The sequence below is a fragment of the Setaria italica genome, chromosome VI (genome assembly GCF_000263155.2).
Source record: "Setaria italica strain Yugu1 chromosome VI, Setaria_italica_v2.0, whole genome shotgun sequence".
NCBI classification, from domain to species: Eukaryota; Viridiplantae; Streptophyta; class Magnoliopsida; order Poales; family Poaceae; genus Setaria; species Setaria italica.
The window spans coordinates 25054313-25072779 of NC_028455.1; the positions used below are offsets into that span (position 1 = coordinate 25054313).

The 18467-nt window shown below is 46.5% G+C and overlaps 1 long non-coding RNA gene across 1 annotated transcript; it reads right to left on the reverse strand.

Moving 5' to 3' along the window:
* Positions 1–1299: 1299 nt before the first annotated feature.
* LOC111257543 lies at positions 1300–2077 on the reverse strand. Its single transcript, XR_002678016.1, has 2 exons — positions 2017–2077; positions 1300–1638 (listed from the first exon to the last, which is right to left on the reverse strand). It is a non-coding gene; the product is annotated as an uncharacterized LOC111257543 (long non-coding RNA).
* Between the last annotated feature and the right edge of the window lie 16390 nt (positions 2078–18467).

Genomic DNA, 18467 nt, shown 5'->3' on the forward strand with positions numbered 1-18467 from the left:
TTGTTTTGACATCCATATGAAAGCAAAAGAAATATATACAAAATATCCTTTTCATTCATATAATTAAATAGAAATTCCAATGAATGAGAAATCATAGCAGAGTGCTTGATTAGTAAAATTCTTTTACATCATAATACAAAAACACTTAGGAAAGATCATCAGCCTGGTGCATACACAATGATGAATAGAAAATGTTCTATAAAGGAGGTTTATTCTAATTTGTGGACAGAAGAAGAGAAACACATGTCTAGTGCTTTTGAAAATAAGAAAATCTTTCACAACAGGAATCCAGTGACACCCTGCAGAAAACGAAAAGACAAAAATGTCATGACTAAGCCCAACAGAGGAGGAAAAGTAAATATTGTATTAATCATATGCCTTTAGCAAAATTAAAGATAGGACAAAAAAGGGTTGATAAGCATATGTACCATCGCTAATGTCATATTTGTATATACCAGACTATTGTACTTTTTATTTAATGAGTAAGAAGAAGCATTCACATAATAGTTTTGCATCTTCCTATAAAGCATGCGAGGAAATATTAGAGTGCACAACAAATTAGTATTTTTTTTTGACGAAGTTAGGGGAAGCCCCTACCTATTTGTTTAAAAAAAATTATTCCAGACTCACTTAATTTGCTCCCACAGGGAGTCGAACCCGGACCTGCTCTAACAGTCCCTTTCAACACAACAAATTAGTATTTAAATACAAAAGCTATCTATGTTGCTAACCAAAGATGCCACAAAAAGAATTTCCCTTCATGGCTTTGGATAAGCATCATGACAAATTTCCCTAATTAGAATAAAGGCAAAGAGCTTACAGTCCACTGGAAATTATTGTGTCAGCTTGTGGAACTAAAAAGAATAAATTAATATAAATAAGGTGAGCACATAGGTAGGAATCCTGCTTTTCTCCTTATCAATACCTCTTGCAAAATCATCTTTACCCTTGTTTCCAAGCTATATCATAAGCTCAGAGGCATGCACATGGTATGGGCGTTGACTAGTCATAAAGCTCCACAACTACACTACCAAACAGCTTACTGGCAACTTGCATATATTTACATTGGCAGCAACATGAGTAAAGTCTTCATTGTTTACACATTTAAACCAACATATCTAAAACTTTATACCTAGATTTATAAAACTTTGGAACCTCATCGCCTAAACTCTATACTATGTTTCCGAAAACTTCCAAATCATGGATAATAAAGGTTTTATATATCCTCTACTTTCACACTATTAAGTTCCATATACAAAACTCATAATTAGGTTAGGAAATCTTTTATCTCACATATCCAAAACTTTCTACCTCCTAACTTTCAATTCACATATTCAAAACTTCAAAATAGAATATTAGAACCATAGAAATTACATTTACTAAACTTTCTACACCCATAACTTTCAATTACATATTTTAGAACTTCATACTCGAATTTTAAAAACTTTCAAATCATGTACATGATTCTTTCTACATCCCGTCTTTCAATCAACGTATTGAAAACTACATATTTGACTTTCAAAGACTCTCAAACTATGTGTACAAAACTTTCTAAAATATCAAACTTCAAATATGCATGTTCACAGCTTGTATTTGTATGAACCATCTTTTCTGTCCATAGTTTGACAACCCGTTTACCTGCAAATTCAAGCATTTTACTCATAGATCCAAAACTTTATAATTCCAAACTTTACACTCCAAATATTGGAACTTTCTACTAGCATATTATAAACTTTGTATTTCAGATCCAAAACTTAGTGATTTTAAACTTTGTACTCCAAATTTAGCAACTTTGTACTATCACATTTAAAACTTTTTAATGATAAATATAATTCTTTGTAGTCACACAATTTATACTTCATACTATTAAATCTAATATTTTATGAAAAACTTGTATATTCTCTAACTTTCTAGTGATAGATAAAAAATATTGTGTTGAGAATACAGAAACTTTTAAGATATATACCAAAGACTCTTAAGATATATACTGAAAACTCTTAGGTTCTAGGCCAAAACCTTTTTAATTATATATTGAAAACTTTTGTTGGCGCTAGAAATCGGCTGATCGAATCCCCAGCGTCGGACACACGACCCGGGAGAATCTGCTTAACTCCTGTTCGGGTGATCGCCCTGGTGCGGTTCGCGTGGCGTGCCAGCCAATCTGACCTGTTGATTGGCAAGGAAAGAAACGTGTCAGATCCTAGAGGTTGCGATCGGCTAAGGTTCCGATCTCGAGATAGCTTATCAGCGAATCGGCCGATTTGTTGTAATAAAGAAATCGGCTATAATGCAGCCGATTACCGGGCAGCGTTAATAAAGAAGACTACTGGAGTAATCTGAACAACGCTACAGTAACAATACTAGGAATAGATCTAAATTGGCTATGCGTAAAATAATAGATTGAATAACGAAGCACAAGAAAGCCGAAAGCTCCAATTCCTAACTGGATAGCTGGTGATAAAACTAGAATAACAGGTAAAACCTAGAATTCTAGTGAATATCGATAACTAGTGAATAAATCCAAATGAAACGACAGCGATGCGCCCGAAGTTAAAGCTTAGATATTACTCGATAAACGGAACTTACAGAAATCGGCCGGAGATCAAGTTGATGCAGCCCTGCCAACCCGTATGAACTTGTGAAAAGAGGAAAAGTATTGGCGAAGTCGCCTGCTTGAAAGTAAGTACGAGGAAATAGTAGTTTGTTGTATAGATTTGATGATGATTACAGATCTACGAGGGTGGCTATTTATAGCCTGTTAGAAACGACTCCTTAACCGACTAGAACTCTATCTCTAATTTTAAACGAAAACGAATATTTACAAGTACGATTCGTACTGGAGTTGATTATCATACTCTCATGGGCTGACTCCCTTTTTATCTTCATAAGCCACTTTAAGCCCATACCGGCCCAATTGCTCCAGCCTCCTAATCGGCCGATTTCTACCAACTCCAATCAGCAAGGGACAGCCGATTACGGCCCACATGTCGGGGGCTCCGACTACTCCGACCCTGGGACTTAAGGTCGGGCGAGGCGGAGTTCCTCCCTCGGAGGGTCGGGCGCATCCGACCCCAGGACTCAGGGGTCGGGCGAGGCGGAGTTCCACCCTCAGAGGGCAATCGGCCGATCCTCGACTGTAGCACCAATCGGCCGATTTCCAACCGTGACCTCTGTGTCTTGCCGCATCTCCTAATTTCTTCCTTTCCTGACGTTGATTTCATACGTATCAAAATCTGGCATCAACACATGCCCCCCAGTTTTGGAGTAAAACATAATCTTTACTTCGAAATTCTCTTCAACTTCCTTCCCGAAACAAACGCATTGAAAATATCCTTCCATTTCGCGGTCTCCAGCCTGATGATTGCAATCTTTTCGAAATGGGCGCCCACGACAACCACTCCTTCTGAAAAAAATCGAAATGCCGGTGCGGTAAAAATTTCCGCTTTTACCCCTTCTCAGACCACCTTTAAATATCAGTACGTCCTGTGCTTCCCCTTACGAGCTCACGTCTTCCTTCTTTAGCGCACGGGCCTTCTTCTTCCTCCGGCACCTTCCTTAGCTTCCAGTTTTCCCCGGCATCTCCTCCCATCTACACTTCTCCCTACTTCTTCAATGGCGGCACCTTCAGGTACTTCACCAACGCCCGAAGCTCCGGCGATGGCCCCACCGGTGGAAGTTCTAGCAGCAACGGCGGCGGCTCCATCGACGGGAGAAGGAGCTCCATCAGCGGGAGTTGGGGCTTCGACCAAAATCCCATCGGTGGCTTCAGCATCTGCAGCTCTACCGGCGATCCCGCCAACTACGATGAGCTTCATCCCGGAGGTCATTACCGAAACTTTCCTTAACAATAATGCATTTACTTTTAGATCCGTTCTTACTCCCGCACCCTCTTCTTTCCTTTTTAGGCGGTTAGGCATCAGATTACCATTCGTCTCACAGAAAATCCAGACCTTATCTGTCTTGGTCCCATGGGAAACCCGGATCCAACTGACCTAATCAATCTGGAAACTCATAGGATCCCTTTTAAGCAATCAACCATGGATTTAGATCACTGGTCAGGTACCTTCAGGTCATGGCCGAATGAAACCCCCGGTTGGAGAGAATGCTACCAACGGATAGCCGCCTCCAAGAGAGTCCAATGGGAAGAGCGCAAAATCGGCCAGTGCATTGATCTATCCTTATCCCAAATGGAAAGAAACGAGCCATTAGTGATAGCAGCCTCTTATTTCTGGTCCAACGCTCTCAATGCATTCCTCTTCGGACATGGACCTATGACTCCCACCTTGGCTGATGTGGTCATGTTGACCAGCCTTGACATCTCCTCTCCAGATACCCCTTTTCGCCTTTTGGCCACGACATCTCATCGGCTGGACACAAAGGGAATCGACGGTTGGAAGGGATTCATCAGATGCAACAGAAGGGCCGGATCAGTCGAGAACAGAGAGCACACGGCCTTCCTGATGATGTGGCTAGAGAAACATTTTTTCTGTGGGAGAGCAGCCGGTCCATCCACCAACACGCAGGCTCTGGCCAAGGCATTATCAACAGGGGCCTCTGTTCCCCTTGGAAAGCACCTATTGGGAGCAGCCTATCATATGCTGCACCAAATCGGCGTTAAACTATCCCAAGGGGAGCCGATTGGAAACCCCGGTGGACCCTGGTGGTTTATCAACTTGTGGCTTAACCTATACATGAGCAAGATCTCTCAGCAGCGAGTGGAGCACATGACATTCCCCAACATTGAATCGGCAGAGAATCCCACTGTCCGACGCCGATGTACGTCTTTCGGCGAAGCGGCATCGGCCTTTTCCGGTTGCTCATATTCTGCTACCAAGGTGGCCGAATACTTCAGGTGCTTTTATAATGGCTTCAGCGAAGACGCAACCAGCTGGTTCCCTTATCAGAGGGATGACCCAATATTTGAGCTCCCTTGTTTTGACTCAACCACTGGCCGATTCGATGAAGACCTCACAGATGAATTAATCAAACCGGGGATCTTACCGACAAACTTTTCCTCGGGGAAAGATGCCCCTACTTATGAGTTCTACAACCCTTCCATCGCAACACGGCAATTTGGCTTAGGTCAATTGCCGATTTACGCATACTTCACCAGCCGAGCAAAGTTCAGAGATGAACTCACCAAGGGTCTTGACTATAACCGGCTGCGAGATCGGATCCCAGACTCCAGCACCACAGATCTGACCTTTTGGATAGTAGCTCCTTTCGCCGTTCAGCAGTTCAAGCTATGGTGGGCCGAATGGAAACAGTACCTGTTCTGCGCTTCTGCATCAGTATACTGCAATCTCCTGGATCCAGCCAACATCGATCCGAACGCCGAGGTACTCTTCTTTTTCCTATCCAATTTTCATTTCCCCTCATTTTTACATATATATACTGACTCTTGCTGTTGATTCAGTCTGAAAGCCGCGCTCCCCCAAAACGCAATCGGAGTGGTCGGCCGATAGAGGACCGTTATCCATACACAACATTCCCCCTCATCGGCTATCATGCCCCTTCTGTAGATGACATCGCCGACCGAGCGAAACAGGCGCAGAAGAAAGTTGTCAAGAAGACCAGTCGCCGAGTGCGTGCCCGTACAGAATCGGCTGATCCACCCACGATCGCATCGGCAAAAACTTCAGCCGTGCCAACCCTTCTGACTGCAGAAGAGGTAGACGTTCAAGTCGCCATAGAAGCCGGAGCAGCCGCCGCGTCATTATTGGTGGAGGAAATCCTCTTTAAAGAAGTAAGCAATCTTCCAACCTTTATTGGCCGATTTGCTACCACCACCGGTTGACTTGTTTTTATTTTCATCTACCATTTTACAGGAACAGGACTCCCCTAATAACAGCCTCTTCTCGTTTGCGGGCGCGCTTTCTGATGACGAGGAGATCGCTTCCCGTCAGGTTACTTTGAGCTCCGTCCCTGATGACGTACATGCCAAGCTTGAAAGCATACGATCCCTTCTTCAAGAGGACATCGGCCGATTGGTAGAGGATGCTTCGCCGATTCGGCAGCTCTTTGGTGACATCAGCGGGCGAGTCCCAGAGGAAGCAGAAGAAGCTTTGGCGCCGGCCGCTTACATCGAGTCAATGCGGATCCCAGTCTTCAGGGCTCTGCGTCACATGGCCGATCGCGCCAAACTGACCAAAACTCGTGAAGAAGAAGATTCGTACAAGCGTCAGGCTCAAGAGGTACATCAACGGATTCATTTTCTAGAGGACTCCCGCCCCGGACTCATCGGCACGATAGACCGCCTCAAACGCCGAAGAGCAGAACTCGCCAAGGAGATGGAGCAAGTGACCAAGGAAATAGCCGCCGAAGAGAAGAGGCTTCAGAAGCTCCCTTCCGTCATTGCCGATTTAAGGCGGGAGAGGCAGCATCTGGGTCACGAAGCCCTTAGACTCCACCGCCACATGTCAGAAGTCCCGGGGTCGGCAGAGTATGACCAACGGGTCCTGGACTCGGCCGATCAGATCCAGCGTCGAGCGATTGCGGCCATCAACGCTCTTCTGGGCGATCTGTAAAAGTACTGGTAGTTTTGTACGAACATTAATGCCTCTTTTGACCGTCCTTCGCAGCGCTCTCCTATTTATTGCCCTTTTTACTTCCGATGGGACGCGTCTTACCAAACATCCACGCTTTCTCCACTTATAAATACAGGCCTTGGTTTCGCTTTTGAGAGCACCTGTTTGACTTGGTTCTCTCTTTCCCTGACTTGTTTCCATTGGCGCGTTCTGCGGTCATGTCTTCTTCGTCCTCTTCTTTTGCCTCTGTTAACCAGGTAAGAGATCTGCCTCCGCCTTCTTTCAGTTCGATTCCTCTGAAACACCTCATCTTCGGCGGTTATATATTGTCTCTTTTCCCAGCCGCGACGTCTTAGTCCTGAACTCGAACGAGCCATCGGGCTCGTGTATTCTGACAAACCATTATCACAAGAAGACAAGGATTTAATTAGGGCTCATCGTGAAGAACTCAAGGAACACGTCCCTGCCGACGTCCAACGGATCTGGGACTTCCTCGACGGTAACGACCACAGGCGACCTCGAGTTGACAGGAGCCACCCGCTTCCTCGTCAAGTTGCTCTTGAAGATGCGGTGGCAGGGACATCACGCCCGGCAGTGGACCGGAGTGATCCTCTTCCCCGTCAAGTTGAAGCGGAAGCCGCGATGAAAGACATAGAAGAACGACACATCTGTCTTCTGATAGAACTAGGCCGGGTTGAGAGAGAACTTAAGAAGAGGCGTGGTTAATTATTTTTTGTTCTAAGGGCGACTTGTACTGCATCGGCCGTGTAACCCATCATCCGTACCGAAAGATAAATCGGCCGATTTGGACGATTATATTTTCTCTTCCGCTGATTTTCTCTTGTATCGGCTGTGTGTTTGTTTATTATATTCTGCGGTCGATCCTTATGCTCCGACCCATATACTAGGGTAATACCTTTTCAAGTATCTCCCATTCAAAGCCCTAGTAAACTCTTCTTCTTCGATCGTTTCCAAAATGTAAGCATTTCCTGGGGCACATCTGTGGCGGAACCGTCCAACTTAAACTGGTTTAAATGCGCCTAATCGCTGCCGATGCAGCAATTATCCGAAACGCACTTAAAACAGTATAAGTTCGGTCGTCCGTCGAGTGTCCCTAGGACTCCTCGAAAGATCCTCGTCGTGTCTCATAGCCATACATCAGGATTGTATCCGCGATGGGATAGCATCAACAAATATTACATTTTTACATACATACACGAGGTACGAGTTATTACAAGACATAGTTTGAAACAAACTTAACAGTGCAGGTTAGACAGAAATTCTAGGATTTTAAACATAAACGGTTCGGGTGGAGATGAGCATTTAGGATTGCTTCTAAGGGTATTGTGAGACTCATAACAATACCCTAATTTTTTGGGGCTTCCTCCTCGGTGGATTCCTGCGGTGCCTCTGAAAATAGCCACAAGGGATAACCCTGAGTACGAGGTACTCAGCAAGGCTTACCCGACTAACCAATATAATAGTTTCTCTTGGAAGTACATGATAGCTTTTTCGGTGTACTTGGCTGACACATTTTTGCCAAAAAGTTTACTAAAAGTGAGACCTTAGTTTTATCTTTTATTTGGATTAAGTCATTACCTAACCATTCTAGGTGATGATAAAAGACTATTTGTAAACAACAAGGTATTAAGTCATACACCAACATTAGTAGAAAGATATAGCATTCATGAATTTATGCTACGATGCTCAACAGTGATCAAGTGCATTCATAACCGAGAATTTCGGCGATCCGGATCAAATTACATCCTGCAGGAGAGTACCCTGATCACCAGTTATATACGACTGTCCAGGTCGTGCGTAACGACTTTTCGATTAGCAAATCCAACGATTGGGAATAAGACTACCCGGACCCAGGGACGCACCCCCACATGGGACCCCACGTCTGGCCCGATCACCATGTGAGTTTCAGGCTACGCCCTTGCCAATCTCCAGCACGTCAAGCGCGGGTACGAAGTATTCCCGATCAGAGGGTTTACTAACCTACTGGGCTTTACTGGTCCCATACCCAGTAAGTGATCAGATGTCTTTCACTTGATCAAAGGTTAAGACAACGAATCGGGCCTTAACCAGATTAAACTAGCAGACAGAACTACATCCTTAGCTTCTGTCCGCTTCTTAATTTCCAAGTCATCTTTCCATAATTAACATGCATGACTCAATATTTACCTTAAGGTTTGGTAAACCAAGTATTTAAGCAACTAAGCAATTCTAGACTTGGGGTTATATTCTAAAGCTTTGAACAAGTGGCAAAGATGTCCTTAAAACAAGCTATGATAATGCACAAGAATGGGTTTCAAGCAACTCCTAGACTTAGTGCATACACATAGCAGATAACCGATAATTGGACATATGAAATATTGACTCCAAAATATTAGGTATAATGCACCGGGGCTTGCCTTGTTCGCTAAAAAAGTTAGCACTGTCTGAAGGGTTGGCCTCGTAGGGGACCAATTCAAAGATTTCCTCAAATTCCGGAGATCCTTCTGAATATTCCGAGAAATCTCCTTCTGGTGCTTCGGTGTCTATAACACAACATATGCAGGGGTTAGGAATGCAACTTTTTGAATACAAGACTATACAACTTTTCTTCATGATAAAGTTGCAAGCCAACAAGGACTATACAATTTATCATGATAAAGTTGCAAGCCAACACACAAAAACCCGAAAAGATAAACCCAACAATTTTATTTCCTTAACTAACCTTACCTAGGGCTTTTCTTTTATTTTTAGAAAATGTTATAAATATTTTCTAGCCTTAAAATCTAATTTCCTATGAATTAATAATAATTTGTGATTATGAAAATGTTATTCCATATTTTATGCATTTAATAAAGATTAAGTATTTATTTAAATACCTTAAAAGAAAGGCATTAAATAAATAGCCAAATTTTTATTATTTTTTTAGGGTATAAAAATTTTAATGCATAAAGGAAAATAAAATGAGCCTAACAAAATTGGTTTCACTAATTTTGGACAGTCCTAGAAATTTTTATGATTTAAATGGTGAGATTCGGATTTAAACTATTTATTCTATAAAGGAAATCTAACTTTTCCCGAAAAACACCCCCGGCTACTTTTCTCACACGACCCTACTCTACCCCCTCTCTCTTATGCTGGGCCCGCGGCTCGGACCCACCCCTACCTCCTGTTCACCTTACCCGCCGGCCCCTTCTCCTCGGTCGGGCCCTACTGGGTTGATTTTCGTTTTCTTCTCCTTAACTCGGACCAGCACCGGCCCAACGGCCCATCTCTCCTTCTTCTCTTCTCCTGCGAGACCGACCTGCTTCTCTCCTGGGCCTCCAGCCTTTTCTTCCATCGGCCGCTCTCCCGCGCTAGCACTTGGGCCGACTTGGACTTGCGGCCCACCTAAGCCATCGCCCGGCCAGCCTCCTCCCTCTCTTCTTCTCCCTGACGCGCGGGCCTGCAGCACCAGAGGCTTCTTCTTCCTCCCGCCAAAAACAGGCGCGACAGGGGGCGGTGTGGCCCGCCGGCCGGCGCCCCACCGGCGACGGGGCTAGGCCGGGGAAGCATCCCCATGCCCTAGCGCACCCGTGCGCAGTGACAGCTTCCCGGGAGATGGCCGGAGCCACTCCCTCCACGACGGCGGGCGGCGACGCCTACAGCCGGTTGTGGCTAAGCACGACAACGGCTTAGCTTACCCCGACGACTCCCTCTACGACTTTCTAGCACCCCAAACGACCCGCCTACGACTACCCATGAAGAAAGAGAACAAGAGCAAGGAGGTGCTCACCGTGAGCAGGAGGCGCGGCGGTGGCGGACGGAAACGTCGGCGAGTACGGATACTCTGGCAAGGATGTTGGGCAACAAGTGGACCGGGGTGTAGCTGGGGTACCTGTGGAGGAGTGGGCGAGAGGAATCGACGGGAGGTGAGGCGTGGCAGTGGAATTTGGTCGGCAGCGATGGCTTGACAGAGAGAGCGGCGGTGGTAAAAAGAACGGCGGTAAAAGGGGCGGCGCGGGAGCGGTAGATATATGAAAGGTTTCACCGCGCGCATGGGCGACACCGTGATCTACTCGTAGGCTTGCGTGGTGAGAAGGTGGTGTAGCTGCTGCGCTGGCGGGCGACCGAGAACGCCGGCGGCGACACGTCGGGCGCGGCTCTATCACCCCCCCGTTTCTTGTTTTTCTGATGTCCGAAACTTCAGAGCACAACCACGGTCAAAATCGCATCCGACGGTCCACAAGTCACTTAACCAAAGTTGTAGATGAACTTGAGCTCTACAATTCATATTTAAACGTTTGCCCGAGATTTTCATTCATTTGTTGGCAATTTTGAATTTCTCTGTTTAAATTGACTGAACATTCTTGACACTTCATTCAGTTCGTTAGTCCTTCAGGCAGAGCCATTTACCCGACTTTGTAAATGATTTCAGTGATCCAAATCCCTTCCCTTTAGTCCAACTACTTCCCATTTGTGTTCTACAACCTCCAAGGATTCCATTTTGCCCATAAACACTTACACCTTTTGCTCTACATTTTTCTAAAATCGGCTCCAAACTCGGCTACATATTGCTGTTTCAGACTTAGACAAATTCAGTAATGCAGTCTACCGTGACAACGTCCTGACTTTGAGCTCCATTTTGAATTTGTCCCCCTTACTGTTCCTGCTCAACAACACCTAAATCTATTTGTCCAAAGTTCATACTTCATCACTGTGTAGTTGTCTTGGTCCACTTATTTGGAAAATTGGTCGGAAATTAATTTCCAAAATGGACTCTGCTGCTATTTTTCTGAACTTCTATTGTCGGACGGTGAATAGTAACTTCGATTTTTAATTTCTTTCTTTGATTTTTCTTGAGGCATTTAGGACCAGATCTTGTCCGAAAGTTTGATCTTCAAGTTCTAATCACCCTTACACTTCCATTCCACATTTTTGCCAAATTTTTCTTAATTTTGAATTCAAAATTCAAATTTCGGTCAAATTTGACCCGAATTTGATTTTTAGCCAATTTCTTCTCCTTTCGTTCATGAATTGCTTCTATTTCTTCAGAGTTACCTTGATGGCTAAAAATGGCAGGTATTACAACATCGGCCGATTTTATACGGCCCTTCCCACGTGGGAGACCACTTACTGAATTTAGGATCCTTTGACCCAATCGGCAGCACTAACTTCCATACCAGGTCCCCCGGAGAGAACTGCTTGACCTTGACCTTCTTGTCATACCATCTGGCCACTTTCTTCTTGTTTTCCTCGATACTGATCAAAGCTCTCAATCGTTGGCCTGCCAAGTCATCAAGTTCCCTTTTCATGAGTGAGGAGTAATCATCGGTCGTCAGCTGATCTTGGAGCAACGTGCGTCTCGATCCTGTCCTCAATTCCCACAGCAATACTGCCTCGTGACCGTACACCAACTGATAAGGAGACATCTTGGTGGCCCCATGGCAGGCCATCCTGTATGCCCATAGAGCTTCGGTCAGACACAAATGCTATTTTTTGGGTTGTTCTTCTATCTTCCTCTTGATTAACTTAATTATCCCTTTATTGGAAGATTCGGCCTGATCATTAGCTTGGGCATAGTACGGAGAAGAGTTTAGCAGTTTGATTCCCATATCAGCCGTGAACTCTTCGAATTCTCTTGATGTTAACATCGTTCCTTGATCGGTTGTGATAGTCTGGGGAATGCCGAAATGGTAGACGATATGGTCCCTTACGAAATCAACCACGGCGGCCGATGTTACGGCCTTTAGCGGAATCGCCTCCACCCATTTGGTGAAATAATCTGTGGCTACTAGAATGAATTTATGCCCTTTGCTTGACGGAGGATAAACTTGTCCGATGAGGTCTATTCCCCAACCTCTGAACGGCCATGGTTTGATAATAGGATTCATGGCCGATGCGGGCGCACGCTGTACATTCTCGTATTTCTGACAATCTTGGCATACTTTATAATATTTGAAGCAGTCTTCGAGGATTGTCGACCAGTAGTACCCATTATTCCTAATCATTCATTTCATCTTATGTGCCGATTGGTGGGCTCCGCATACTCCTTCGTGGATTTCTCCCATCAGAGTTTTTGCTTCCTCTGTTCCTAGGCATTTGAGCAGAACACCATCAATCGTCCGGTAGAACAAGTCGTCTTCTAGTAACACATATTTTGTGACCTGAAATCGTATCCGCCGATCCACTTTCTTAGATGGATCTTTCAGGTAATCGGCGATCTCTTTTCGCCAGTCGTCGGCAGCGAGCTCTAGAGCCATAGCGCCCTGAATCGGCCGATATCCGGATGCATGTTGGGCAAGCCTGTTGGCATCCTCGTTATGGTTCCTAGGGATGTGCTCAATAACCGCGGACTTGAATTCTTTCAGAAGTTGAAGGCAATCCTCGTAATAAATCCTTAATACGTCATCCTTGCATTCAGACCTTCCTGTTAATTGGTATACGATAAGCATGGAATCCCCAAAAATCTCGACGGCATCGGCCTTGATTTCCCTCAATAATTGTAACCCTTTCAACACAGCTTGGTACTCTGCTTGGTTGTTAGTGGCGGATGCTTCTATCGGCAGAGAGAAATCATAGCTTGCCCCCCGAGGCGATATGAGAACGATGCCGATTCCTGATCCGGCCCCACATGACGAACCGTCAAAGTATAAGGTCCACGGCACTGGTTCCACGAAGGTAGTCTCTGGTCCGCAGTGCTGGGCAACGAAATCGGCCATAACCTGACCCTCATATCGTAGATCGAATTCCGATAAAGCCAAGATCCATTTTCCGATTTGTCCTTTCAAGATCGGCAATGACAGCATGTATTTTACCACGTCGTCTTTGCATATGACTACACACTCTGCCGATAACAAATAGTGCCTGAGTTTGGTGCATGAGAAGTAAAGGCATAGGCATAGCCGCTCTACTGGGGGATACCTTGTTTCGGCGTCCAGAAGTCTTCTGCTAACATAATATATTACCCATTCCTTTCCCTCAAACTCCTGGACCAGAGCCGACCCGATAGCTCGTTCATCGGCTGATAAATATAGTTTAAACACCTTAACAGTTTGAGGTGGGACCAATACTGGTGGCGAGACCAAGTACTGCTTGATATCTTCTAGTGCCTTGCGTTGCTCTTCTCCCCATACGAACTCTTGGTCGGGCTTCAACTTTAACAATGGTGTGAAGGCTTGGATACGCCCGGATAGATTAGATATGAATCTTCTGATGAAATTTACCTTGCCGATTAGGGACTACAACTCAGTCTTATTTTGCGGGGCCACGACTTTATTGATGGCCGCTATGGTCTTCCGGTTGATTTCTATCCCCCGTTCGTGAACCATGAATCCCAAGAATTGTCCGGCGGATACACCGAAAGCACATTTGTTCGGGTTCATCTTCAGCCCATGTTTCTTTGTGCATTCCAGTACCTGCCGCAAATCAGTTAGATGTTCCTGGTGTCCTTTTGATTTGACTACGACATCGTCGATGTAAATTTCCACCAGGATGCCGATAAGTTTGTGAAATATGTAATTCATGGCTCGCTGATACGTAGCGCCGGCGTTCTTCAAATCGAAAGTCATTACCACCCACTCGAATAAACCAAGGTGACCCGGGCATCTGAAGGCCGTTTTGGATATGTCTTCTTCGGCCATTAGTATCTGATTATATCCAGCGTTTCCATGCATGAAACTAATAACTTTGTGTCCCGCGGCGGCATCTATCAGCACATCGGCCGTCGGCATTGGGTATCCGCCCATCGGCGTGGCCTGATTGAGATTCCTAAAATCGACGCATACGCGGAGCTTTCCGTTCTTATTGTATACGGGTACAATGTTGGAGATCCATTCGGCATAACGGCATTGCCGAATAAATTTTGCTTCGATTAGCCTCGTTATTTCGGCCTTTATATCAGGTAGGATTTTAGGATTACACCGCCGTGCAGGTTGCTGATACGGCCGATATCCCGGTTTTATGGGTAACCGATGTTCGACAATAGATCGGTCTAATCCGGGCATCTCATGGTATTCCCAAGCAAAGCAATCCTTAAACTCTCTTAATAAATTTGTCAATTTACATTTGTATTCCAGATCCAAATTTGCACTAATATACGTCGGCCTTGGCTTGGTGCCATCGCCTAAATCTATCATTTCTAATGAATCGGCCGACGTGAACCCGTGTCCTAGCTTTCCATCTTCCCGGGCGAACTGATCCATTTAGTCTGAATCTTCAGAGCCGACTGCTCGAATCGGCTGTAGACCAAAATCGGACACCTTTAGGAAATCAGGGTCCCATGCCCTCCCGGATATGCACTTGACATTCTCGCAGCTCCATTGCTGCGTATCGGCTGCCGCGACGCTGTATGCAGAATCGGCGGTGACTACTTCGATGTTGTCGCCAACCCACTGTACGAGGCATTGGTGCATCATAGACAGGATGCAGCAATTTGCATGTATCCAGTCTCGACCGAGTAGCATGTTGTAGGACCCTTTGCCATTAAAAATAAAGAAAGTAGTGGGAAGGGTCTAACTACCGATGGTGAGGTCGACGCAGAGTGCGCCGCGGGGAGGAGACATGTTGCCTTCGAAGTCCTTGAGCATCATGTCTATCCTAGTTAGGTCGTCATCACTTTTCCCTAGCTTCCGGAACATGGCGTATGGCATGATGTTAACAGCAGCTCCTCCGTCTACTAGTAATCTGGTGATGGGTCGACCGTTGACATGCCCCTTGAGGAACAATGCCTTTAGGTGTTGTCGTTTGTCGTCCTCGGGCTTCTCGAACGTGGCTGTCATTGGCTCCAAAGCCAATTGTGCCATCTGCTCTTCTATTGCCGACATGTTCTGGCGGTCGGCAGGAGTCATGAATTCCATCGGTAGTATGAAAACCATGCTGATGTCGGCTGCCGATTTGTCATCCCCCTGTCGTGTCTTTTGGGGCGCCAGACCTGAGACCTGCCGTTTTTTCCGTCCACCGTATGTTGTTGCTCTTCTTCCTGTTGTTCCCACTGACGGAGACGTTGGATTCTTCATTTTTGAGACTTGGTCAATCCATCAGGGCACCACCTGGGGTTCACCGATTTAGTCCGTGGCCTGGCGCGTTCCCATTCTGGTTCGCGTCCTAATGGGTTCTCGTCTGATACCCGAGCATCGACCATCTCTTCAAGTCGATCATGAACGCTGACCTTGTTTTCTGGTTGGCTGTGCCAATCGAACTTGCCCCCCGACCTATCGTTTCGTTCGCGCCTGTCTTCGGACCGATCACATCGGTCACTTCTGCCCCCAGCCGATCGTGCACTGGAGGGCGCCGGTCTTCTTGTTCGTGCCAGTTCTTGCTGATCGGCTCTGGCCTTCCACCTCTGGAGCGAGACCTCCTGAATGACCGATTGTTACGATACGGGCCGTTGCACTCAGGGCAATTATCGGCCGATGGCAACCTAAGGTTGCTTTCCCAGCAGTGGATGAAGAATGGGCATCGCCAGTGATCTTCATGTCGCTGCATCGCCTCATCCCGGGATCTTGAGCGTTCCTATTGCCGTTGATATTTGTCGACCAAAAATTTGGAAGTGACAGGCCTGCGTGGTTCTTCTGATCCGTCGTATTCATCCTCCATCCGCCGTTTTCCCTTGACGTCTTCGGGCGTCGCTTGATTTCTGGGGTCCACGGCACCGCTTTTCTTAGCCGATTCAGATGTCAGCACCTTGGCTTGGAGCGAATTCTTCCCCGTGTCAACCATGTTGGTGGGGAAGGGGTGCTGGTCGATCTTCATCGGCTTGGCCGACTTTGTTGGGACTTCAAATTTGAGCCTGCCTTGTTCGATGGTCGACTGTATTTGCTGTTGAAAGATTTTGCATTCATTTGTATCGTGGGAGGTGGCGTTATGCCACTTGCAATATTTCATCTTCTTCAGCTGTTCGGCCGACGGGATCGTATGGTATGGCGAGAGCTTGATCTGTCTTTCTTGGAGGAGAAGATTGAAAATTTTATCGGCCTTTGATGTGTCGAAACCGAATACTTTCGGCTCCTTTTTCTCGAACGGACATGATATCGGCTTTTTTCCTTTAACCCACTCCGCCAGGCCGATCTCTATTTCTTCTTCGGATTCAACCTTCTCTAAGTACGCCACTTTTTTCTGGAAGTTCCTTCGTGGATCAAAGGGGTGTACTTCCTGGCCAGACAGTCGATGCACGATTTGGCTCAAGCTCTCAAACTCCTGTGAAGCATATTTCTCTTTGATATGAGGCAGGAGACCCTGGAAGGCTATGTCGGCCAATTGTGCATCAGTTAGGGCTAGGGAGTAGCATTTGTTCCTGATCTCCCTGAACCTCTGCAAATACGAGGATACCGGCTCATCACTTCTCTGTCTGAGGCTGGTTAAATCAGAAAGTTTCATCTCATGTACCCCGCGTAGAAATACTTGTGAAACTGCCTCTCCAGGTCAGCCCATGTAATTATTGAGTTGGGTGGCAGTGTAGCGAACCATTGGAAAGCCGACCTGGACAGGGATGATGAGAAAAGGCGCACTCGTAGAGCATCTTGCGCCGCTGCCTCTCCGCATTGGATGATGAATCTGTTCACGTGCTCTACAGTTGTGGTATCATCCAACCCCAAAAACTTGGTGAAATCGGGAACTTTGTACCGATGGGGAAACGGCAGTAAGTCATAAGTAGGCGGGTATGGTGTCTTGTATGTGTAGGTCTGCGTTTTTGGTTTTAAACCGAATTGCTCTTGAATCACCTCCGCTATGCATGCTGTCCAGTCTGGTTGTTGCTGATGGACTATCGGCTGAGGAACTGGCACGTGTTGGTAGACCGGCGACGGGATGACCGGATGGTGGGCGAGAACGTGGGGCGCTTGATGTGTCGTGGCTGGTCGCGTAGTCGGGATCGGCTGTTTGAGTGAACCAACGGCTTCGTCATATAGTACGATCGGCGCAACGCCCCGAAGTGCTTCCGTTGCTTCTGCCCCCCTGCTCATCTCCGGCACGATGGACTGATATTGTGGCATCATCGGCCGCGCAACCGATTGGAAAGGTGCCTGGATTGGAATACTTCCATAGCTGGCCGATTGATATTGGACGGCCGACGCCGATGATGTCCCCCAAGGCATTGAATTCGAAGGAGACAACTGCGCGGAGGACAACAGAACGGATTGCGGCTGGAGATATGGCGCGCTGTTAGGCCCTAGAGGGATTGATGATGAAGAGGTGCCGGGACCTCCAATTGGAGCCTGGATCGGCTGAGGGACCGAGTGGGGTGTATTTGAATAACTCCTGGTTGGGGCCGTAATAGGTGGGGCATACGCCGGCCCCTGGTACCCTTGGGATACGCCGTTGGCCAAGGAGCTGATGACGGCATTGTATACCGTATTAGAAATCACCGGGGATTGATCAATGAAAGCTTGATAGACAGATTGTTGAACCATCTCGGACATCTTGCCCGAGTCCTCGGTGATTGTGATCTGGCGGGGAGTTGGAAACGGAGTCTTTTTGACAGTTTCCCCGCTCCTGGTATGACTGAAGGATTGCAGACACGTCTTCCGGTAATACGCTATCTGCTTTTCCAATTCTTCCTTCTGGTCGGCCTCGAGGTCTGCTTCCGTCACCTCGATGACATTATCCTCCGAGACTTCGGCAGCTTTTGACATAGTGGCGGTTGTATTGGTCCCACTGGGCGTGCCAAAAGTGTGTTGGCGCTAGAAATAGGCTGATCGAATCCCCAGCGTCGGACACATGACCCGGGAGAATCTGCTTAACTCCTGTTCGGGTGATCGCCCTGGTGCAGTTCGCGCGGCGTGCCAGCCAATCTGACCTGTTGATTGGCAAGGAAAGAAACGTGTCAGATACCAGAGGTTGCGATTGGCTAAGGTTCTGATCTCGAGATAGCTTATCAGCGAATCGGCCGATTTGCTGTAATAAAGAAATCGGCTATAATGCAGCCGATTACCGGGTAGCGTTAATAAAGAAGACTACTGGAGTAAT